Source organism: Saccopteryx bilineata, chromosome 4 (genome assembly GCF_036850765.1).
Source record: "Saccopteryx bilineata isolate mSacBil1 chromosome 4, mSacBil1_pri_phased_curated, whole genome shotgun sequence".
Classification (NCBI taxonomy): Eukaryota; Metazoa; Chordata; class Mammalia; order Chiroptera; family Emballonuridae; genus Saccopteryx; species Saccopteryx bilineata.
Window position 1 is genome coordinate 147,024,046 of NC_089493.1, and position 25,360 is coordinate 147,049,405.

At 38.6% G+C, this 25,360-nt stretch overlaps 1 protein-coding gene across 11 annotated transcripts in view; it reads left to right on the top strand.

Annotated features, from left to right (window-relative positions):
• The window catches only part of NRCAM (neuronal cell adhesion molecule), a 392,315-nt gene that overhangs the window by 157,277 nt on the left and 209,678 nt on the right, over nt 1-25,360 (top strand). For 2 of the 11 annotated variants that reach the window (XM_066272165.1, XM_066272168.1), the window contains exon 1: nt 24,991-25,127. The exons of the other annotated variants lie outside the window; for them this stretch is intronic. The gene's annotated coding sequence lies outside the window, so the exon portion shown is untranslated. Of the gene's footprint in view, nt 1-24,990; nt 25,128-25,360 lie in introns of those variants that run through there. 11 annotated transcript variants of the gene reach the window in all.

The following is a 25,360-nucleotide window of genomic DNA, read 5'->3' on the forward strand; positions in this document are numbered from 1 at the left end:
GGAAGCTTAACATATCTTACATGTATTGAACTGGATACAGTATTTAAAGATAATTTCCAGTACTGCAACATGTAAAGATGACAACATCAAACATATACTTCTGGTTGTACCAGAAATAACAATACAGTGGTACCTTGACACACAAGCACTTAAAATCACAAGTAATTTGAGAGATCAGCAGTCACTCGTAGAAGTTTTGCTTTAAGTCACGAGCAGATATTTAAATCACGGGCTTCTGCCACCTTCCACTAGATGGCCTGCCAAACATTCTGAAAGGGAAGAAGAAACAAACTTCCATGGAATGGTTTTTGTTGAAACGGTCTCTAAGTGAAAGCAAGGAAAGTGTGGCGAAAAAGCCAAAAGTCAGTGAAGAAAATGATGATGATTAAGCAAAGTAAAAATATAGCAATTAAGTTTAGTGATAAAATTACATATCATACGTAGTGTGTAAGTTAAATTTTGCAATTAAATGTAGTGTTAAGTGATAGCACATGAAATGAAAACATCCTCCACCATTCTCCCCCCCCACCGCCAGCATCTTCCCCTGACCTTGAAGGTAAATACACTTCATAAACCAGTTTATTTCTTTACATTCTCTCTTATTATGTATATATATATTTGTGTGTGAGTGTGTGTATTTATTGTTTATAATACATTTTCTTATTTAAAAGCATATAAAACAAAAAACTCGTGTGGTTTTTGGGAGCTGGAATGGATTAATTGCATTCCCATTAATTAATTAATTAATTAATTTTTTATTAATTTTACTAGGGTGACATCAATAAATCAGGGTACATATGTTCAAAGAAAACATGTCCAGGTTATCTTGTCAATCAATTATGTTGCATACCCATCACCCAAAGTCAGATTGTCCTCTGTCACCTTCTATCTAGTTTTCTTTGTGCCCCTCCTCCTCCCCCTTTTCCTCTCTCCCTCCATAACCACCACACTCTTATCAATGTCTCTTAGTCTCCTTTTTATGTCCCACCTACATATGGAATAATGCAATTCTTGTTTTTTTCTGATTTACTTATTTCACTTTGTATAATGTTATCAAGATCCCACCATTTTGTTGTAACTGATCTGATGTCATCATTTCTTATGGCTGAGTAGTATTCCATAGTGTATATGTGCCACAACTTCTTTATCCAGTCTTCTATTGAAGGGCTTTTTGGTTGTTTCCATGTCTTGGCCACTGTGAACAATGCTGCAGTGAACATGGGGCTGCATGTGCCTTTATGTATCAATGTTTCTGAGCTTTGGGGGTATATACCCAGTAGAGGGATTACTGGGTCATAAGGTAGTTCTATTTTCAGTTTTTTGAGGAACCACCATACTTTTCTTCCATAATGGTTGTACTACGTTACATTCCCACCAACAGTGAATGAGGGTTCCTTTTTCTCCACAGCCTCTCCAGCATTTGCTGTTACCTGTCTTGTTAATAATAGCTAATCTAACAGGGGTGAGGTGGTATCTCATTGTAGTTTTGATTTGCATTTCTCTAATAGCTAGTGAAGATGAGCATCTTTTCATATATCTGTTGGCCATTTGTATCTCTTCCTGAGAGAAGTGTCTGTTCATGTCCTCTTCCCATTTTTTTTATTGGATTGTTTGTTTGTTTGTTGTTGAGTTTTATGAGTTCTCTCTATATTTTGGATGTGAGGTCCTTATCTGAGCTGTTGTTTGAAAACATCACTTCCCATTTAGTTGGCTGTCTGTTTATTTTGTTGTCAGTTTCTCTTGCTGAGCAAAAACTTCTTAGTCTGATGTAGTCCTATTCATTTGTCTTTGCCTTCACTTCTCTTGCCTTTGGAGTCAAATTTATAAAATGCTCTGTAAAACCAAGGCCCATGAGTTTAGAACCTATATCTTCTTCTATGTACTTTATTGTTTCAGGTCTTATATTTAGGTCTTTGATCCATTTTGAATTAATTTTAGTACAAGGGGACAAACTGTAGTCGAGTTTTATTCTTTTGCATGTGGCTTTCCAGTTTTCCCAGCACCATTTGTTGAAGAGGCTTTCTTTTCTCCACTGTGTGTTGTTGGCACCTTTATCAAAAATTATTTGACCATACATATGTGGTTTTATTTCTGGGTTTTCTATTCTGTTCCATTGGTCTGAATGTCTATTTTTCTGCCAATACCATGATGTTTTGATTGTTGTAGCTCTATAATATATAGAAGTCGGGTATTGTAATGCCCCCAGCTTCATTCTTTTTCTTTAGGATTGCTTCAGCTATTTGGGGGTTTTTATAGTTCCATATAAATCTGATGATTTTTTGTTCCATTTCTTTAAAAAATGTCATTGGAATTTTGATGGGAATTGCATTAAATTTATATATTGCTTTGGGTAATATGGGCATCTTGATTATATTTATTCTTCCTATCCAAGAGCAAGGAATATTCTTCCATCTCATTGTATCTTTTTCGATTTACCTTAACAATGCTTTGTCGTATAAATTATAAAAGTCCTTTACATTCTTTGTTATGTTTATTCCTAGGTATTTTATTTTTTTTGTTGCAATCGTGAAGGGGATTATTTTTAATCGTGAAGGGGATTATTTTTTTGAGTTTGTTCTCAAATATTTCATTGTTGGCATATAGAAAGGCTACTGACTTCTGTATGTTAATTTTGTATCCTGCGACCTTACTGTATTGGCTTATTGTTTCTAGTAGTCTTTTTGTGGCGTCTTTGGGGTTTTCGATGTATAGGATCATATCATCTGCAAAAAGTGATACCTTTACTTCTTCTTTTTCGATATGGATGCCTTTTATTTCTTTGTCTTGTCTGATTGCTCTGGGTAGAACCTCTAGCACCACATTAAATAAGAGTGGAGAGAGTGGACAACCCTCGCTTGTTCCTGATTTAAGGGGGAAAGCCTTCAATTTTGTGCCATTTAATATGATGTTAGCTGATGGTTTATCATATATGGCCTTTATCATATTGAGATATTTTCCTTCTATACCCATTTTGTTGAGAGTCTTAAACATAAAATTGTGTTGTATTTTATCGAAAGCCTTTTCTGCGTCTATTGATAAGATCATGTGGTTTTTGTTCTTTGTTTTGTTGATATGGTGTATTATGTTAACCGTTTTACGTATGTTGAACCATCCTTGAGATTCTGGGATGAATCCCACTTGATCGTGATGTATTATTGATTTAATATGTTGTTGTATTTGATTTGCTAGTATTTTGTTTAGTATTTTAGCATCTGTATTCATTAGAGATACTGGTCTGTAGTGGTTTTTTTGTGTGTGTGCTCTCCTTGCCCGGTTTCGGTATGAGGGTCATGTTGGCCTCATAAAATTGTGTTTGGAAGTATTGCTTCTTCTTCAATTTTTTGGAAGACTTTGAGTAGAATAGGAACCAAGTCTTCTTTGAATGTTTGATATAATTCACTAGTATAATTGTTTGGGCCTGGACTTTTATTTTTGGGGAGGGTTTTAATAGTTTTTTCTATTTCCTCCCTTCTAATTGGTCTGTTTAGGCTTTCTGCTTCTTCTTGACTCAGTCTAGGAAGGTTGTGTTGTTCTAAGGATTTATCCATTTCTTCTAGGTTGTTGAATTTAGTGGCATAAAGTTTTTCATAGTATTCTACAATAATTCTTTGTATATCTATGATGTCTGTCCGTGGTGATTTCTCCTCTTTCATTTTGGATTTTGTTTATATGAGTTCTTTCTCTTTTTTCCTTGGTGAGTCTTACAAGGTTTTGTCAATTTTGTTGATCTTTTCAAAGAACCAGCTCCTTGTTCTATTAATTTTTTCTATAGTTTTTCTGTTCTCTATTTCATTTATTTCTGCTCTGATTTTTATTATCTCCTTTCTTCAGCTGGTTTTGGGTTGTCTTTGTTCTTCTATTTATAGTTCCTTAAGGTGTGAAGTTAAGTGATTCAATTGGGCTCTCTCTTGATTGTTCATATATGCCTGAAGTGATATGAACTTCCCTCTTATCACTGCTTTTGCTGCATCCCATAGATTCTGATATGTTGTATTGTCATTTTCATATTTGTCTGTATATATCTTTTGATTTCTGTACTTATTTCTTCTTTGACCCATTCATTTTGTAAAATTATGTTGTTTAGTTTCCACATTTTTGTGGGGTTTTTTTCCTTTTTTTGCAGTTGAATTCTAGTTTCAAGGCTTTATGATCAGAAAATATGCTTGGTACAGCTTTGATTTTTCTGAATTTGCTGATGTTGTTTTTGTGGCCCAACATATGGTCAATTCTTGAGAATGATCCATGTACACTGGAGAAAAATGTATACTCTGTCACTTTGGGATGAAATGTCCTGTAGATGTCTATCATATCTAGGTGCTCTAGTGTTTTGTTTAAGGCCACTATATCTTTGTTGATTCTCTGTTTGGATGACCGATCTAGAGCCGTCAGCGGTGTATTGAGGTCTCCAAGTATGATTTTATTTTTGTCAGTTTTTGTTTTAAGGTCAATAAGTAGCTGTCTTATATATTTTGGTGCTCCTTGCTTTAATGCATATATATTAAGAACTGTTATGTCTTCTTGATTCAGCGTCCCCTTAATCATTTTCAAATGACCATTTTTGTCTATGAGTACTTTTGCTGTCTTATAGTCAGCATTATCAGATATGAGTATTGTTACACCTGCTTTTTTTTGCATGTTATTTGGTTGGAGTATTGTTTTCCAGACTTTCACTTTGAATTTGTTTTTATCCTTGTTGCTTAGATGAGTTTCCTGTAGGCAGCATACAGTTGGATTTTCTTTTTTAATCCATTTTTCTACTCTGTGCCTTTTTATTGGTGAGTTTAATCCATTTACATTTAGTGTAATTATTGACATTTGTGAGTTCCCTATTGCCATATTATACATTGCTTTCTGTTAGTTATGTGTCTTGTTTGATTCTTCTCTTTTGTTTTTCTATCTTTTGTTTTTGTTTGGTTGTATTCCGTACATCTTTCCGCTGCTGCTATCTTTTTTAAATCATGTGCTTCTGTGGTGGTTTTTTCAATGGTGGTTACCATTAAGTAATGAAAAGGGTTCCTAACCTGTTCATTTTAGTGCACTATCTTGTGAGTACTTTTGCACTCCATCGTCCTTTGCTACTGTTAATCTCCATCCTCTCCCCTTTTTTTTTTTGTTGTTGTCACAGTTTAAATTTGGTTTTATTGTGTTCTTGGTGGAGCTTTTACTTGTGGCTTTGTTTTTTTTTTTTTTTGTTCTTTGTATCTGATTGGAGAACCCCCTTTAGTAATTCCTGGAGTGGGGGTTTTCTGATGATAAATTCCCTCATCTTTTCTGTATCTGTGAATGTTTATATTTCTCCTTCATATTTGAAGGATAGCTTTGATGGGTATAGTATTCGTGGCTGAAAGTTCCTCTCTTTCAGGACTTTAAATATTGGGGTCTACTCTCTTCTAGCTTGTGGAGTTTCTGCTGAGAAATCTGATGATAATCTAATGGGCCTTCCTTTATATGTTATATTCTTCTTTACCCTGGCTGCCTTGAGAATTTTTTCTTTGTCATTGGTTTGTGCCAATTTCATTATGATGTGCCTTGGAGCAGGCTTGTTGGGGTTAATAAAACTCGAGTTCTCTTTGCTTCTTGAATTTGAGGCTTTAGTTCTTTCCATAGACTTGGGAAGTTCTCATCTATTCTTTGTTTGAATATGTTCTCCATTCCATTTTCTTTCTCTTCTCCCTCTGATATACCTATTATTCTTATGTTATTCTTTTGATGGAGTCAGACAATTCCTGTAAGGCCTTCTCATTTTTTAAAATTTTTGAGTCTCTTTCTTCTTCTCTCTGTGTGCCTCAGGTTGCTTGTCTTCTATTTCACTAATCCTACTTTCTATGTGGCCTGTTCTATTAGCTAAGCTTGTTACCTTGTTTTTCAGCTCGTGAATTGAGTTTTTGATCTCTGTTTGTTTTGTTTTTTAGTTTCAGTTTCCTTGGTAATATATACTTTGTGTTCATTGAGTTTTTTTTCTGAGCTTCCTAAATTGCCTTTCTGTGTTTTCTTGTATATCTCTGAGTATTTTTAGGATTTCTATTTTAAATTCTCTGTCATTTAGCTTCAAGGTTTTCAATATATTAAATTTTTTCTCCATAGATTTTTTCCTCATCTATATGTGCTACCTCTCTTTTTTTTTCTTCCTGAGACTCTCCTAAGCACAACCATACCATCCGTCCATGCTTTTAATGCTTCATATACCTCCACAAGCTAGCAAACCTTTCTATTCCAACATGCCAATTCATTCCAATATCCCCTTCCCACCACAGCAACTGTACCTGCTCTTCCCATTCCCCCAGTGCTTCTTCCAACCCATTACCTACTCTGCATTGCTCTCTCCACTCTTTTCCACATCCACCACACCCAAACCCACTCTTAACTCTGACTCGAGATAAATGCACTCACCCTTTTGAATAATTTTACCTGCCCTATGTACCCCTCAACCCCCCTTCCACATCTCCAATATTGCACCTATCCCAGCTCTCCCTTCTATACCTGTTTGCACACCTCCAGTTTCCCTCCCATACCTCTCTGTTTTTTGTATCCATGATATTCGATATTTTTTTTCCCTAATGGCATCTGAGGGTGGTTTTGTTGATAGTATTAATGAGAATTAATAAAGAATGAATTGTTAAAAAAATAAAAAAGAATAATAAAAAAATTATTATCTCCCCCCTTTTTTTCCCTCTCCTCTCCTCTCCCCTCCTTCTTGAGAAAATCTTGTGATGAACTGTGAATTATATTGTGCTAAGTATAACAAAAACTACCTGTAATGCAGGGCCTGAGTTAGGGAGAAGTGATAAAGGGGCAAATAAAAAGGGTGTATGGACCCACAAATTGCAAAAAAGGAAAAAAATTGAGTCAAGAATAAAATGATTTGCTTTTAGGTGGTGGTTGACTAAGAGATATGATGAGAGGAATAAAAGAGAAACAGGAAAAAGGGGGAAAAAATTTAAAAATTACTATTGTATTTAGTGGAGCAAGAACTAGATAAAATGGAGAGCCAGGTTTGGGAGCACTGCTAGTATGTTAAAAGCGAAGTAAAAAACCCCAAAGTGCCACAAAGAAAAATTTGAGTCCCAATAATTTGTTCATGATTGAGGATTGAATGAGAGGAAAAGTAAGGAGAAAAGAAGAAACTAATATACAGGGAGAGAAAAAAAGAGAGAGGAAAACACAAAAAGAAGAAAAGGAGAGAGAGAGAGAGTTAAGAGTTTTGGAGTGCAACCCTCATAGAGAGAAAGGAAGAAGAAAAAAAGATAATGGGAGATGTAACACTTATGGGTAGTGTAGTTCAAGGAGAGGAGAGAGTAAGACCGGCAGAGAATTAAACGACCAAATTGGAAGAGGAAGAAAATAATCAAGACAAGAAGAGAAACAAATGAACAAATATAATTAAAATGGGATACGTTATAAAGTCTGTGGATTATTCTTGATTTTGAAAGATTATCTTCTTGCTTTTTCTTTTCTCTCCCTCTTCCTGGTCAGTGACTGTACCCCGGGTTCTGCCCCTGTGGCACGCTTTATTCCCACTCTATTCCCACTCAGCACAGGGCTCTGGGTAAGTCTCAATCAGTCAGAGCCACTAGTATAATCAGGCGGGGCTTCAGTCCACACAAAGACCTCTGACTGCCCCTCTGTCTGGGAACATGAGCGCCCACTCCCAGGGGAATCTCTCGCCAACTATCCGCGCTTGCCGACCAGGAGAGCAGGCCGGCAGCCTCTCACTCTGAGTGAGGTGCCCTGCCTGCACGGAAAAGTTCGAGCATAGGGTATTCCCATTAATTTAAATGGAGAAATTTGATTTGACACATGAGCAAATTGAAACGAATTAAACTCGTGTCAAGGTACTACTGTACAACCATTTAAAAATAATGTGGATGGCCACATCCATTAAGACGTTTCACTTATTATTATTTTAAGAAAAGTTTTCAGCCTGACCAGGCGCAGTGGATAGAGCATTGGAATGGGAAGCAGAGGACCCAGGTTCAAAACTCAGAGGTCGCTGCCTTGAGCACTGGCTCATCCGACTCGAGCACGGGCTCACCAGCTTAAGTGCAGGGTCGCTGGCTTGAGCATGGAATTATATACATGACCCCATAGTCTCTGGCTTGAGCCCAAGGTCACTGGCTTGAGCAAGGGGTCACTTGCTTTGCTGCAGCCCCCTGGTCAAGGCACATGAGAAAGCAATCAATATACAACTAAGGAGCTACAACGAAAAATTGATGTTTCTCATCTCTTCCTTCCTGCCTCTCTGTCCCTATCTATCATTCCCTTGGTGTCTCTCTCTCTCTCTCTCTCTCTATCTCCCCCCCCCCTCTCTCTCTCTCTCTCTCTCACACACACACACACACACACACACACACACACACACGAAAGAAAAGTTTTCAAAAGTCCTTGGTGTCTGGTGAGAAAAGTTGTGGTGCAGCATTACAGTGGTATATTGGTTGTTCACTTGAAATGACACTTCTGAATACTATCAGCAGTATGAAAAATATTTATGACACAATGTTAACTTCAAAAATTAAAAATTTCAAGATTGCAACTTTGTTGAAATCACATACAATAAGACAAGAACTGTAAGGAAATTGAAACACTGGAGATGGAGGATTTTGAAGAATTTTATTATTTCCTATAAGATTGTCTAAGAAAAAGAAAGGTAATAACTAGAATTAATTGTGAAAAAAAGGTAAAATCAGTTAAAAGACTTACACTGATCTTTTAGGGAATTTTTTTATTATAATTTTATTTTTTTAATGGGGTGACATCAATAAATCAGGATACATATATTCAAAGATAACATGTCCATGTTATCTTGTCGTTCAATTATGTTACATACCCATCACCCAAAGTCAGATTGTCCTCTGTCACCTTCTATCTAGTTTTCTTTGTGCCCCTCCCCCCTCCCCCTTTCCATTTCCCTCTCCCCCCTCCCGCCGTAACCACCACACTCTTATCAATGTCTCTAAGTCTCACATTTATGTCCCACCTACATATGTAATAATGCCAGTTCCTGGTTTTTTCTGATTTACTTATTTCACTTCGTATAATGTTATCAAGATCCCACCATTTTGCTGTAAATGATCCGATGTCATCATTTCTTATGGCTGAGTAGTATTCCATAGTGTATATGTGCCACATATTCTTTATCCAGTCATCTGTTGATGGGCTTTTTGGTTGTTTCCATGTCCTGGCCACTGTGAACAATGCTGCAATGAACATGGGGCTGCATGTGTCTTTGCGTATCAATGTTTCTGAGTTTTGGGGATATATACCCAGTAGAGGGATTGCTGTGTCATAAGGTAGTTCTATTTTCAGTTTTTTGAGGAACCACCATACTTTCCTCCATTATGGTTGTACTACTTTACATTTCCACCAACACTGTATGAGGGTTCCTTTTTCTCCACAGCCTCTCCAACATTTGCTATTACCTGTCTTGTTAACAATAGCTAATCTAACAGGTGTGAGGTGGTATCTCATTGTAGTTTTGATTTGCATTTCTCTAATAGCTAGTGAAGATGAGTATCTTTTCATATATCTGTTGGCCATTTGTATTTCTTCCTGGGAGAAGTGTCTGTTCATGTCCTCTTCCCATTTTTTTATTGGATTGTTTGTTTGTTTGTTGTTGAGTTTTATGAGTTCTTTGTATATTTTGGATATTAGGCCCTTATCATAGCTGCCGTTTGAAAATATCATTTCCCATTTAGTTGGCTGTCTGTTTATTTTGTTATCAGTTTCTCTTGCTGAGCAAAAACTTCTTAGTCTGATGTAGTCCCATTCATTTATCTTTGCCTTCACTTCTCTTGCCATTGGAGTCAAATTCATAAAATACTCTTTAAAACCCAGGTCCATGAGTTTAGAACCTATATCTTCTTCTATGTACTTAATTGTTTCAGGTCTTATGTTTAGATCTTTGATCCATTTTGAGTTAATTTTAGTACAGTGGGACAAACTGTAGTCCAGTTTCATTCTTTTGCATGTGGCTTTCCAGTTTTCCCAGCACCATTTATTGAAGAGGCTTTCTTTTCTCCATTGTGTGTTCTTGGCCCCTTTATCAAAAATTATTTGACTATATATATGTGGTTTTATTTCTAGGTTTTCTATTCTGTTCCATTGGTCTGAGTGTCTATTTTTCTGCCAATACCATGCTGTTTTGATTGTCGTGGCCCTATAATATAGTTTGAAGTCAGGTATTGTAATGCCCCCAGCTTCATTCTTTTTCTTTAGGATTGCTTTGGCTATTTGGGGTTTTTTATAGTTCCATATAAATCTGATGATTTTTTGTTCCATTTCTTTAAAAAATGTCATTGGAATTTTGATGGGAATTGCATTAAATTTGTATATTGCTTTGGGTAATATGGCCATCCTAACCAAGAACAAGGAATACTCTTCCATCTCATTATATCTTTTTCGATTTCCCTTAACAATGGTTTATAGTTTTCATTATATAAGTCCTTTACATTCTTTGTTATGTTTATTCCTAGGTATTTTATTTTTTTTGTTGCAAACGTGAAGGGGATTATTCTTTTGAGTTCGTTCTCAAATGTTTCATTGTTGGCATATAGAAAGGCTACTGACTTCTGTATGTTACTTTTGTATCCCGTGACCTTACTATATTGGCTTATTGTTTCTAGTAGTTTTTTTGTGGCATCTTTGGGGTTTTCGATGTATAGGATCATATCACCTGCAAAAAGTGATACCTTTACTTCTTCTTTTTCGATATGGATGCCTTTTATTTCTTTGTCTTGTCTGATTGCTCTGGCTAGAACCTCTAGCACAACATTAAATAAGAGTGAAGAGAGTGGACAACCCTGTCCTGTTCCTGATTTAAGTGGGGAAAGCCTTCAGTTTTGTGCCATTTAAAATGATGTTAGCTGATGGTTTATCATATATGGCCTTTATCATGTTGAGATATTTTCCTTCTATACCCATTTTGTTGAGAGTCTTAAACATAAAATTGTGTTATATTTTATCGAAAGCCTTTTCTGCATCTATTGATAAGATCATGTGGTTTTTGTTCTTTGTTTTGTTGATATGGTGTATTACGTTAACCGTTTTACGTATGTTGAACCATCTTTGAGATTCTGGAATGAATCCCACTTGATCATGATGAATTATTTTTTTAATATGTTGTTGTATTCGATTTGCTAGTATTTTGTTTAGTATCTTAGCATCTGTATTCCTTAGCGATATTGGTCTGTAGTTTTCTTTTTTTGTGCCATCCTTGCCTGGTTTTGGTATGAGGGTTATGTTGGCCTCATAAAATGTGTTTGTAAGTATTGCTTCTTCAATTTTTTGGAAGACTTTGAGTAGAATAGGAACCAAGTCTTCTTTGAATGTTTGATAAAATTCGCTGGTATAGCCGTCTGGGCCTGGACTTTTATTTTTGGGGAGGTTTTTTAATGGTTTTTTCTATTTCTTCTTTACTAATAGGTCTGTTTAGGCTTTCTGCTGCTTCTTGACTCAGTCTAGTAAGGTTGTATTGTTCTAAGAATTTATCCATTTCTTCTAGGTTGTTGAATTTAGTGGCATAAAGTTTTTCATAGTATTCTACAATAATTTTTTGTATATCTACGGTGTCTGTGGTGATTTCTCCTCTTTCATTTTGGATTTTGTTTATATGAGTTCTTTCTCTTTTTTCCTTGGTAAGTCTTGCCAAGGGTTTGTCAATTTTGTTGATCGTTTCAAAGAACCAGCTCCTTGTTCTATTAATTTTTTCTATAGTTTTTCTGTTCTCTATTTCATTTATTTCTGCTCTGATTTTTATTATCTCCTTTCTTCGGCTGGTTTTGGGTTGTCTTTGTTCTTCATTTTCTAGTTCCTTAAGGTGTGAAGTTAAGTGGTTCACTTGGGCTCTCTCTTGTTTGTTCATATATGCCTGAAGTGATATGAACTTCCCTCTTATCACTGCTTTTGCTGCATCCCATAGATTCGGATATGTCGTATTGTCATTTTCATTAATCTGTATATATCTGTTGATCTCTGCACTTATTTCTTCTTTGACTCATTCATTTTTTAAAAGTATGTTGTTTAGTTTCCACATTTTTGTGGGGCTTTTTTCCTTTTTTTGCAGTTGAATTCTAGTTTCAAGGCTTTATGATCAGAAAATATGCTTGGTGCAACTTCGACTTTTCTGAATTTGCTGATGTTGTTTTTGTGGCCCAACATATGGTCAATTCTTGAGAATGATCCATGTACACTGGAGAAAAATGTATACTTAGTCACTTTGGGATGAAATGTCCTGTAGATGTCTATCATATCCAGGTGCTCTAGTGTTTTGTTTAAGGCCACTATATCTTTGTTGATTCTCTGTTTGGATGACCGATCTGGAGCTGTCAGCAGTGTATTGAGGTCTCCAAGTATGATTGTATTTTTGTCAGTTTTTGTTTTAAGGTCAATAAGTAGCTGTCTTATATATTTTGGTGCTCCTTGGTTTGGTGCATACATATTAAGAATTGTTATGTCTTCTTGATTCAGTGTCCCCTTAGCCATTATGAAATGACCATTTTTGTCTCTGAGTACTTCTGCTGTATTGTAGTCAGCATTATCAGTAATGAGTATTGCTACACCTGCTTTTTTTTGGATGTTATTTGTTTGTAGTATTGTTTTCCAGCCTTTAACTTTGAATTTGTTTTTATCCTTGTTACTTAAATGAGTTTCTTGTAGGCAGCATACAGTTGGATTTTCTTTTTTAATCCATTCTTCTACTCTGTGCCTTTTTATTGGTGAGTTTAATCCATTTACATTTAGTGTAATTATTGACACTTGTGAGTTCCCTATTGCCATTTTATAGATTGCTTTCTGTTAGTTTTGTGTCTTGTTTGATCCTTCTCTTTCATCTTTCTATCTTTTTTTTTATTTGGTTGTATTCCACACATCTTTCCTGTGTTGCTATCTTTTTTAAATCATGTGCTTCTGTGGTGGTTTTTTCAATAGTGGTTACCTTTAAGTAATTAAAAGGGTTCCTACCCTGTTTATTGTAGTGCACTATTTTGTGAGTACTTTTGCACTCCATTGTCCTTTGCTACTGTTAATCTCCATCCTCTCCTCCCCCTTTCTTTTTCTTGTTGTCACAGTTTAAATTTGGTTTTATTGTGTTCTTGGTGGAGCTTTTACTTGTGGCTTTGTTTTTTTTTTTTTTTGTTCTTTTTATCTGTTTGGAGAACCCCCTTTAGTAATTCCTGGAGTGGGGGTTTTCTGATGATAAATTCCCTCATCTTTTCTGTATCTGTGAATGTTTATATTTCTCCTTCATATTTGAAGGATAGCTTTGATGGGTATAGTATTCATGGCTGAAAGTTCCTCTCTTTCAGGACTTTAAATTTTGTGGTCCACTCTCTTCTAGCTTATAGAGTTTCTGTTGAGAAATCGGATGATAATCTAATGGGCCTTCCTTTATATGTTGTATTCTTCTTTACCCTGGCTGCCTTGAGAATTTTTTCTTTGTCGTTGGCTTGTGCCAATTTCATTATGATGTGCCTTGGAGTAGGTTTGTTGGGGTTAATAAAACTCGAGTTCTGTTTGCTTTTTGAATTTGAGGCTTTAGTTCTTTCCACAGGCTTGGGAAGTTCTCATCTATTATTTGTTTGAGTATATTCTCCATTCCATTTTATTTCTCTTCTCCCTCTGATATATCTATTATTCTTATGTTATTCTTTTTGATGGAGTCAGATAATTCCTGTAGGGCTATCTCATTTTTTTTTTATTTTTGAGTCTCTTTCTCTTCTCTCTGTTGTGCTTCAAGTTGTCTTCTATTTCACTAATCCTCTCTTCTCTCTGGCCTGTTCTATTAGCTAAGCTTGTTACCTCGTTTTTCAGCTTGTGTATTGAGTTTTTCATCTCTGTTTGATTTGTTTTTATAGTTTTAATTTCCTTGGAAATATATTCTTTGTGTTCATTGAGTTTTTTTTCTGAGCTCCCTAAATTGCCTTTCTGTGTTTTCTTGTATATCTCTGAGTATTTTTAGGCTTTCTATTTTAAATTCTCTGTCGTTTAACTCCAAGGTTTCCAATATATTAAATTTTTTCTCCATAGATTTTTTCTTATCTATTTGTGTTACCTCTCTTTCTTTTGTATCCATGATATTCGATTTTCTCTTCCTTAATGGCATCTGACGGTGGTTTTGTTGATAGTATTAATGAGGTTTAATAAAGAATAAAAAGTTAAAAAAATAAAAATAAAAAATCAAATTTTTTTTTAAAAAAAATAAAGAAAAATAAACTTAAAAATTAAAAAAAGGGAAATTATTCCCCCCCTCTTTTTTTCCTCTCCTCTCCTCTCCCCTCTTTCTTGAGAAAATCTTGTGGTGAACTGTGAGTTATATTGTACTAAGTAGAACAAACAATGCCTGTACTGGAGGGCCTGAATTGGGGAGAAGTAATAAAGGGGAAAAAACAAACAAACAAAAACACAAAAAAAACAACAGAAAAAAGGGGGTATGGCCCCACAAAAAGAAAATAAAGAAAAAATTTGGGTCAAGAATAAAATGATTTGCTTTTAGGTGTTGGTTGACTAAGAGTTATGTTGAGAGGAATAAGAGGGAAACAGGAAAATGGGGGACAAATTAAAAAATTACTGTTGTATTTAGTGGAACAAGAACTAGATAAAATTGAGAGCCAGGGATGGGAGCACTGCTAGTGAGTTAAAAAGTTGAAGTAAAAAACCCTTAAAATCCACAAACATAAGTTTGAGTCCCAGATAAGATAATTTGTTCGTTATTGAGGTTTGAATGAGACGAGACGTAAAGGAGAAAGGAAGAAACTAATATAGAGGTAGAAAAGAAAGAGAGAGAGGGAAAAAAAATAGTATACCACTAAAAGAAGAAAAAAGAGGAGAGAGAGAGGGAGAGAGAGTTAAGAGTTTTCAAGTGCAACCCTCACAGAGAGAAAGGAAGAGGAAAGAAAAGATAATGGGAGATGTAACACTTATGGGTAGTGTAGTTCAAGGAGAGGAGAGAGTAAGACCGGCAGAGAGTTAAGCGACCAAATTGGAAGAGGAAAAAATGAAAAAAAAAATCAAGAATGAAGATAAGAGAAAGAAACGAAGAAATATAATAAAATGGAATAGGTTATAAAGTCTGCAGATTATTCTTGATTTTGAGAGGTTATCTTCTTGCTTTTTCTTTTCTCTCCCTCTTCCCAGTCAGTGACTCTGTACCCCGGGTTCTGCCCCTTTGGAATGCTCAGGTAGAGGTTTTCAGTTGATAAGTCTCTATGGCGATGTCATGTATTGTGCTTCAGTCTTGTTGGCAGTAGAGGCTCATTAGCATTTATAGGCTCCACCAGTGAGAGAGTCTGTGTTCCTGGAGCCTTTCTCCTAGTCTTTCCTTCCTCAATTAGTAGCCTGATAATCCAGCTATGGGGTTGCTGCTGCTGCCTCTTCCTGGATAGTTAGAGGCTCAAAGAGCTGGCCACTCCCCGCTGTATTCCCACTCAGCATAGGGTTCTGGGTAAGGCTCAGTCAGTCAGAGCTGCTAGCATAATCAGGTGGGGTTTCCATCCACTGAAAGACCTCTGGCTCTGCCACTCTTTCTGGTTACATGGGTGAGCACGCACTCCTGGGGCGCTTGGAGGAAACTCTCGCTCACTATCTGTGCACGCAGACCAGGATATCAGGCGGAAGTCTCACCCTCTGAGTGAAACCCCGCCCGCACAGAAAAGTTGCAGTGGTGGAATTGGCTCTCGCTCCCTCCCCGTGTGCGGCTCCCTCAGGGTGCTGGGGCAGCTCGAGATTCTGCTTTTGGCCCATACAAAGGCCCCTGGCTTGGTCCTGGCCGGTTTGCTCAGTGGTAGAGCATCGGCCTGGCGTGCAAGGCTTCCCGGGTTCGATTCCCGGCCAGAGCACACAGGAGAAGCACCCATCTGCTTCTCCACCCCTCCCCCTCTCCTTCTTCTCTGTCTCTCTCTTCCCCTCCTGCAGCGAGGCTCCATTGGAGCAAAGATGGCCTGGGTACTGGGGATGGCTCCTTGGCCTTTGCCCCAGATGCTAGAGTGGCTCTGGTCTCAACAGAGCAATGCCCCGGAGGGGCAGAGCGTTGCCCCCTGGTGGGCGTGCCGGGTGGATCCCGGTCGGGCGCATGCGGGAGTCTGTCTGACTGTCTCTCCCCACTTCCAGCTTTGGAAAAATACAAAAAAAAAAAAAAAAAAGACCCCTGGCTCTGCCCCTCTGATGGATAACACGGGCACACACTGCCGAGGCACTCAGAGGAAACTCTCGCTCACTATCTGTGCGCAGCCCAGGATATTAGGCCAGCCACCTCACCCTCTGAGTGAAACCCCTCCCGCACGGAAAAGTTGTAGCATTGGAATTGGCTCTCACTCCCTCCCCATGCGCAGCTCCCTCAGGACGCTGGGGCGGACCGGAGATTCCGCTTTCGGCCTACACAAAGGCTCTGACTCTGCCTCTCTGTGGGATAATACGAGCGCCCACTCTCGGGGCTTTGGAAGGAATCTCTCACCTGCTATCTGCGCGCCCCGACCAGGAGATCGGGGAAAATGGCTGCCCCACTTGTCTTTCTTTGTCTGGGTTTGGCGCGAGTCTTAGCTTGTATTGACTGGGATGCCACAGGCACAGTTTTTCCTCGGCTTGGATCTCCGTGCTAAAGCCTGGTTCGGCTGTTTGTGCCTCGGCCTGGATCTATTCACCTCCTTTACCCGCCTCAGTTTCTATATTCTCAGTTCCCAGTGAAAGCTGCCCAGTTAAGGTTAGTGAGGAAAGCGGAGCATTTCTTACTCCCTATTTCCTTCGGGGTTTGATTATATATTTAGCCAGTTTTTCGTTCGACCATACCTTCGGGTGTATTGCGAAACATCTGGAGGCTCCAAGGATAGGTTTTTCTGTTTCTGGTTGAAGATCTTGTTGAGTTTTGGGGGAGATTTATCGGTATCGCTTCCTACCACGCCATTATGCTGACATCATCTCTGATCTTTTAGGGATTTTTAACCGAGATTCTTGAACTTCCTATTGTATGTGTTTAGGGGTTTCTAAATTTTTGTGGGTTTGTGTTCCATACTTTCAACAGATTCTTAAATCATTCATGACTCATGTATTGCTTGGACTATTAAAATATATTTAAAGGAGGTTGATTTTCAATGTGTATCACAAATATCTTTGTAACAATAGAAATGAAAGAATTCATTCATTTAGAATTTTTCTAAGTGGTAGATTTTACAATTTCAGTAAAGATTTGAAAATATATGATTAAAAAGATGTCTTCCAACTTGGGTGATTTTGGTGCATTTCGTTAGAGTAGACTTGGAAAACCTCTATTTTATTTTTATGAATGATTTGCTTCTGCATTATTCAAATAAGATTTTAGATTCACAAGTAATGTCATTTGGAAAATGAACTTACATGAATTATATTCTTATACAGAGATATACTCAGAATATTGATTCTAGAAAAGGTGTGTGTGTGTTTAAATGTATAATTAAGAAGAAGTAGGAAAAATTACTTTGCCACTCAGACACAGTTCAGCAATGTGTGGCTGTTTGAGGTCATTGATTAGAGTAACTATAACTTCCAGAAAATGGCTATGAATCTTGTTTTATGCCTGTGATAAAATGGGAATTACTTGCTCTGGGAACTAGGGTTGTATTTATGTTAAATAATTTGGCTGTTACTGGAACTGGCAAGTCCCAGGCAAGCAGTTAGGTTGAATCATGAAATTACTGATATTTGACCTTTTTTGACCTACCAAATGGCTGTTTCATATGGTTTGATTGCCAACATGTTTCCTATTTTTTACAACCTCTTTTTTGCTCTCTTCATATCCTTTGCTGTTATATCCTTCTAAATTTTAGTTATTATATTGTTGCTATTCTGTTCTTTAAAATGTTTGATAAATTTCATGTACATTAATATAATTCTAAGAAGACTTTAAATGCAGTGCAGTTAGACTTATGTTTTAAATAAAATGTATTTTGTTTAATATAGTGATATATACATGAATTGCCATAGATGACCTTTATATAAAGTGTTGCAAGGATATAGTGTTCAAAAATTGTGGTTCATTTTAGTACTCTTATAAAAGGTGTCCAGTGTTTTGATCACTTCCATTTTAAAAACCATTTCTTACAGAATCATTCTTAGTTGTAATAATAACAGAGTTATTCTTAAAAAAATAAATGTTTATTATCTTTAAAAATAATATATATTTTGCAAACCACTGTTTTTTAAAAAAGAACCCTGGTATTGTTACAATTAAACACACACACATACACACACTCTAAGGTGGGGCAGGAGGAGTGGGAGGGAGATGGGGACTGAGAAAGAGAGAGGAGCTGAGAATTAATGTTTTGTTGTTTTGATGGTGCACAGATTCAGAAAGAAAATAAAATCTCTGCTGTTCTCTTGAAATATTTAAAAGTGCACCATTTGTCTTCAAAAACATTTTCTCTCCATCTCTCTCCTTGACTCAGCATCACAGTGCCTTTCTAGAATCTTGGCATTTTGCCTATCAGTAAATTATGAAAAAGCAATGATGTCAGTCTGCTGTGCCATCACATTATCTGTGGGGTTTCTGGGTCTCTGTACTATGTTTGCAGAAACAGATGGCTCTTGTGACACTTTCACCAAATGTCATGGCACTTAAACGTCTCTACCATGCTGATTCGCGTCTTTGAGAAACATGCCCATTGATGCCTGAGAGCTTGTGGGTTCAGCATAGCATTTCAGGGCAGGGGAAAGAAACACTAATTAGTTCATTTTCCCACTCAGATTATAGGCCACTTTAGCAAAAAAATTTATCTCACATTCAACTGGCTAATTGGAATCATTTTCTTTCTGTAAGAGAATTCAAAAGGAAAACATCATTTCTGCACTTAGAGAACTTACAAAATGTTGCAGAAAACTGAGAGTGAATGTGATCTGGGCACATGTAAAAATGTATTAAATAACAGCAAAAATAAAGATCATGAAGGCAAACTAATTGTTTTAGGGTAGAGCCCTTCCATTATGGAGGAATACCTGAAAGAATGCTTGCTCATTTTCTAGCTCATAGATGATATTTGATTTATTTTTATTTATTTAATACAAATACCACAAAGCATCTACTATGTGCCAGGCATTGTTCTAAGTGATTTACAAATATTAATTAATTTAACCCCTCTAGAAACTTTATGATGACAATGCTATATTATCCTCATTATACAGATGAGGAAACTGAGGCACAGAGGTTGAATCTTCTACACATGTATTATGATATTTAGAACTATAAAATTTAGACAGAATGTCCTTTTTAAACTGAAAATTTCTGCTTATATCTATTTTAATAGGAGTCTAGATAAATAAGTTTAGATTTAAATGAAGAATTATATCTGTTAAAAAAAGAAGGGACATCTAATTTATGTACTTAAATTAAAATGGCCCTGACTGTTTGGCTCAGCAGCAGAGCATGGGCCCATCTCTACTGGAAGTCTACTGTGGAAGTCACAGTTGGATTCCCAGTCAGAGCACACAGGAGAAGTGGCCATCTGCTTCTCTACTCCGCCCCCTCTCCCTTCTTGCTTTCTCTGTCTCTTCCCCTTCTGCAGCCATGGCTTGAATGGTTCAAGCAAAGTCGGCCCCCAGTGCTAAGGATGGCTCTATGGCTTTGCCTCAGGTGCTAACATAGCTCAGTTGCCAGCAACGGAGCAGTAGATCCCGGTGGATCCACTTGCCTGGTGGATCCAGGTCAGGGCACATGCAGTCTTGTCTCTGTCTTCTCACCTCTCAATAATAATGATAAAAAAATAAAATGAGTGTGTGATCATAGCATGTAGAAAATCAGTTACACGGCAGAAATGGATGTCTGTACAACCTGAAGGACTGAATGTGAGAAACAGAAAGTATGTACATTTTCAAACCACACATTGCCTCATCTGGTCCCCAAAATGGAACTACCTGTTTGAGACAGATGCATTAAGCCTGGATGATGAGTTTAAAATGAAATATCCACAATTACATTTTGAAGACACACCTGCTCTTGTGGAAGGAGTATTAGCTGTCAACTTCAATTTTTCTTGATAAAAATATATTACAAAGTGAAAGAATCACCTCTAAGGGCTCTCTTCTGCCTTGCAGTCCTGATAAAACTGTTTTAAAGTGGAACGAGCCTGACCTGTGGTGGCGCAGTGGATAAAGCGTCCACCTGGAATGCTGAGGTTGCTGGTTCAAAACCCTGGGCTTTCCTGGTCAAGGCTCATATGGAAGTTGATGCTTCCTGCTCCTCCCCCCTTCTCTCTCTCTCTCTCTCTCTCTCTCTCTCTCTCTCTCTCATATCTGACTCTTTAAAAAATGAATAAATAAAAGCATAGATGTTTTAAACAATAAAAAATAAATAAATAAATAAAGTGGAATGATGCCCATTCTTGTCATGAAATGAGATTGATTATGAATTTTGAGAAACCTATGAAACCCAGTACCCCTGTTTTACCAAAACATGTTTTGAGAAGCCCAGTGAGGAACCACTGTTGGAAAGTAACAGGTCACAGTGGGAGGCGGGAGAAACCGGTAGCAAAAGCACTTAGTGTTAAGGGGTTTGGATATGAGGTGGCAGTGACACAGTGTGCCGAGATAGTTCTGATCAGGCTCCTCCGGCAGGCTGCACCATCAGATGCGGCTGTCCTCCACGGGCCCTTACTGCTCAGAGCACAGTCACAGTGTAAAGTGCCGTTCAAGTAGTCCTTACTCTGTTCTTTAAAAGAAAGCCTTCTTTCAGATTCCTGTATGAGCCTTTTTTATACCCATGGGAATAGCTAACTAGGAAAAGATAGAAAAACAAAGTCACTTTCTACTTCCCAATGGAAATGTTTAAATTTATAAAAATTCACTCCAAAGAAATGAGGAAAATACCAAAAGGGGTAGCAAGTATGAATCATACTTGCTAGGCTGGCTGGTCACCAGCAGTGTGTGATGTGTTTGTTGGTGACTTGGGCAGCTGATTATTTGTTTCCTGTCAGCTGGTCCACGAATAATGCATATATAGAGCAGCAGATATGTAGTTAGGAGGAAATACATTCAAAGGCTTTCCCCATACTTGTTTTATCTTTAAAAAACTAAAAAATAAATCAGAAAATTACTTTATATTTTGCAAGTTTTTGTTAGCAGATTTAAAGCTAATTATCAATAGAATATCGCAAGCAGAGAGAGATGAGCAGAGGCGCACCCAGTCAGGAGTCTCTGATGTCTCTGCTTGGTTGGGTTTCAGAGGTCATGTGGCTGTGGTTATCGTTGTTCTCCCTGACACTATACTTTGAAGGAGATTGTGTTACATTTTAGTTGTGCTTTTGGGAAGAAAAACATTATTCTAAGCAGGTCTTAAGTGCTGAAAAGAGCTTCAAAGAAATAAATATACCCATCCAGTGTTCATGACAGTTACTGTAATAAATGGGGAACAGATTTTTAGGTTTGTTCTTAGGAAGTGAATAACTGTAACAAACTAGAGTAAATGGACACTTTCTAAGTTGAGTCATAGCTGGTGAATGAGTTGTAAACCTGATTCTCTTGAAGTTTTTCCAGAGAAAATAATCATTAGAAATTCAAACAATAACAGGTAGCTTAAGGACTCATTGCAGCGTCAACAGTAAGGTTGTGCTACACACCTTCCATCGCTTTCTTTAGGTTTTCTTAACATGAAATGTGACCCTGATGTATTTCAGATTCTAATGAAAATACCTGTTCATTATTTATTATTTTTACTTTGCATACTATGTGTAAGGTTGGTGGATAATGGGGGATGGTCACATGGGGAACCCAGACCCATGAACTTTGGCTAGGACCGCCCACAACCAAGCGCGCCAAAAGAAGCTTCACAGGAACCGTTTGGAAAAAAGCGACCATCTACCAGCCAGTGGGATTTCACCACGTCATGTTAGCTTGACTTCCCTAGAGGGACCCCTTTAAATATCTCCCACGCGGTTTAATCCTTGCAACTTCCCTGGCCTCCATCTTTCTTTCTTCGGAGCCAGGGAACCTTGCAGGGTGGGATGCGCTGTACTCAATAAAGCCATTTACTATTCCACACTTTGTGGCTTTGAGCCCTCTTCCTTCCTTCTCGGTGGGGAAAAATACCTTATAGTTTGGTGCCGAAAACCCGGAAGGAGTAGAAGTCCGCAAGGACCACTCCTCTTCCTCATCCCCTTCGAGAAAGAACCAGGAGAAAGAACCAGGATCTCCGACCTTCCACCCACTTTGGCGCACGGTGCCGTAAGTCCCCTGCCTCCAGCCTTCCTCTCAGTTCTTTCCTCCAAGACTCCCTGTCTGAAACCGTAGCTACGTCAGGGAAGTTTTTCGATCTGAGTGCGTGTGTGCTGTGAAGACCTCCCCAAGCATATCCACTTTACCTTTTCCGTCCGTGGCCAGATTTTGAGTTTTGAGGACGCTAATACTCAAACCTGACCACTCAGAGGACTGAGGGCAGCTGTGGGGAATCTCCCTCCCTAAAGAAGAAGAAACTGTTCTTCTCAGCTGTGGCCAGGTCACAGAACCCACTGAACTAGCCTCCTGAAGGGACTTTCGGTTTTAACACCCTCACCAATTTAACTATCGCCAAAAAAGCTGGGAACTAATTGGAGACCTCTTACATACACGGCTTCTAATTATTTGCACACCCGTCCTTAATCTCTGTGCCACCTGTTCCACACCGCACAGGCCTTTTTCTGGCCAGAGAAACCTCACCTAAAACCTCCACTCCTAATCTTTCCTTCTCTGCGGACTCCCAACTCTCTCTCCCTCCAGCCTGACCCCCGGGGGTGCCCCCTCTCGGGACTTTTCTCTGATCCCTCGGCGGACCTCTTTTGTGCTCAGTTCTCTTCCCTCTGAGAGCCCCCTCCCCTCCCTTTACAAAAACCTGTTTCTTATTTGCCATCTACTACCATCTCTCTTTCTTCTCCCGTGCTGGCCAGGGGCCCCTCCCTTCATTGTGTTCTTTAACTCCTCCTCCATCAGGCCATTCTCAGCTTGGCATTGGCTCTTACACCGGTTTTCAGGATGTCCAACCCCAATTTTCTTGCAGGAAGTTCTGGCCCTGTGCTGCCTTTGGCTCCAGCGTTTCCTACGGGTTCTGGGTGCCGGGCTCCCCATGAGCCCCCCTCCTCTTATTCCCAATCCCCCAAACCCCTATCCGGAACCTGTGAACATGGAATTTAAAGTTTTTAATGGTCGCAATTAGTAGAAACAGGCCAAGGCTGTTCGCCAGGCCCACATACAGCAGAAGGTAACTCTCCAAACCCAAACTCTTGTGGCAGCCTTGTGACCAGCAGAGCCACAAGCAGCTTGCTTTAAGTGTGGCAAGCAGGACCTCTGGTCCCAGCAGGGCCCCTGCCCACGGCTGCCCACTGAGCCCTGCCCTGACTGCAAGCAGCCCAGTCACTGGCAAAGTGATTGCCCCTTTGGGCAACAGGTTTTTCCTCAGCGCCTCTATGTGGAGGACAAGCCACCCAAATGGGAAGGCCAATCCAGCCAAGTGGGTGCATCGCTCAAACTCCTAGGACACGGCCTGGACTCGGAGAACCCAGGGTATGCTGCAACAAGTGGGTAAGTCCATCTCATTTCTTGTGGACACGGGGGCTGCCTTCTCTGTTTTGCCATCACACTCTGGACCTCTAATTCCCTCACAGGTCTCGGTTATGGGAATGGAATGGACCCCTTCCTTTCCCCTTTTACACCACTCCTAACATGCAGTTCTGCCTCAAGCTTGCCTCCTTACAGGACCACTGGCAGTCGGAACCACTGGACTCCATCCATCTCCAGCTCACCAAAAGGCTGGACCCTTCAGATCCCTCTATTACTCCTCTTTTTTTTTTTAAATCCTTACAGGACCGCATCCGTGAAGTTTCTCAACTCACGGCCACACAGATGTTCCTCCTGACACCCTTCAAAGCCACCACCTTCCGATCTCCCCCTCCCCACAACGCCCCTATTCAGCAGGAAGTAGCCAGACGAATAAATGGTGCCCCTTTTTCTATTTAACACAAAAGGTCAGAATGTAAGGTTGGTGGATAATGGAGGATGGTCATGTGGGGAACCCAGACCCACGAACTTTGGCTAGGACCGCCCACAACCAAGCGCGCCAAAAGAAGCTTCACAGGAACCATTTGGAAAAAAGCGACCATCTACCAGCCAGTGGGATTTCACCACGTCATGTTAGCTCGACTTCCCTAGAGGGACCCCTTTAAATATCTCCCACGTGGTTTAATCCGTGCAACTTCTCTGGCCTCCATCTGACCTCCATCTTTCTTTCTTCGGGGCCAGGGAACATTGCCGGGTGGGATGCGCTTTGTACTCAATAAAGCCGCTTACTATTCCACACTTGGTGGCTTGAGCCCCATTTCTTCCTTCTCGGTGGGGAAAAATATCTTACACTATGTATCAATAAAATCTGAGTTACAAGAATAATAATAATCAACATTTAAAAGTTTGTATAACTTGGATATGTAAGTACTAGAGAAGCCTAAAAGAGGACTGAAATTGAGAAATAAATAGGAGAAAAGAGAGAAAGAAAAAGAATTATAGTATTTATTTTTACTAAGATCTCACATTAAATTAATTGAAGTATATAGAGTTCTTAGGCTACCATGAAAGGAGAAAGGTAGAATTTATTCCTGTGAGTTATATGGATAGCAGGTAGACCTGTATGAAAATCGGTTCTGATGCTGAAATAAACAAGCCAAGCTCAAGCAGTTACTGTTTCATAAAGAAAGAATATTTAAACAGCAACCAGACAGAAATTCTAAAATGCTAGAGTTAATACTAAGTTTAAAAAAAAGAAGAAATTATATGACACCTTTCACCTCATAGGTGAAAATAAAGCAGTTAAGTTTCTTAACGTAATATTACCAAACCAGAACCTATGTGTATTTGCTAAATAATTTTGAGCAACCGAACAGATTTTTTCTTGCTTCTAAGTGGATACTAGGAAATGTTTAACCCCCATTGTATTGCCACAAAGCCTGGCTGATCACCCTGGGAGTCCCTAGAGATCTAAGCAGCTTTGAATTGGCTGTCAGAGGACTTGAGCATTTTATTGCACAGGGCCCTGCCACAGCAGGGTTCAGTCGCTAATGTTTTATCTGCAGAAATGTGCTGGGATGGGCACTTTGTTTAAGATTTTTCTTTTGCTACTGGAAGGAAACAGGAAGCAGTAAGATAACTTCACTTGTAAGGTAATATCTGTGCTTTTTTCTGTGCAGAGGAAAGTGGGCTGATTAATTTTGGTTTGCACTCTCAGTATCATTTTAATGATTTTTTTTTCAATAAAAAATCAGCGTTTTTCACATAGCTTGTTGAATATTTAAAAGAGGGACATGGCAAAGCAATAACGGATTTAGTTCAAGTATTTTACTTGTAAAATGTTTAAATGTTAAAATGTTTAAAATAGTATAAAGAAAAATAAATG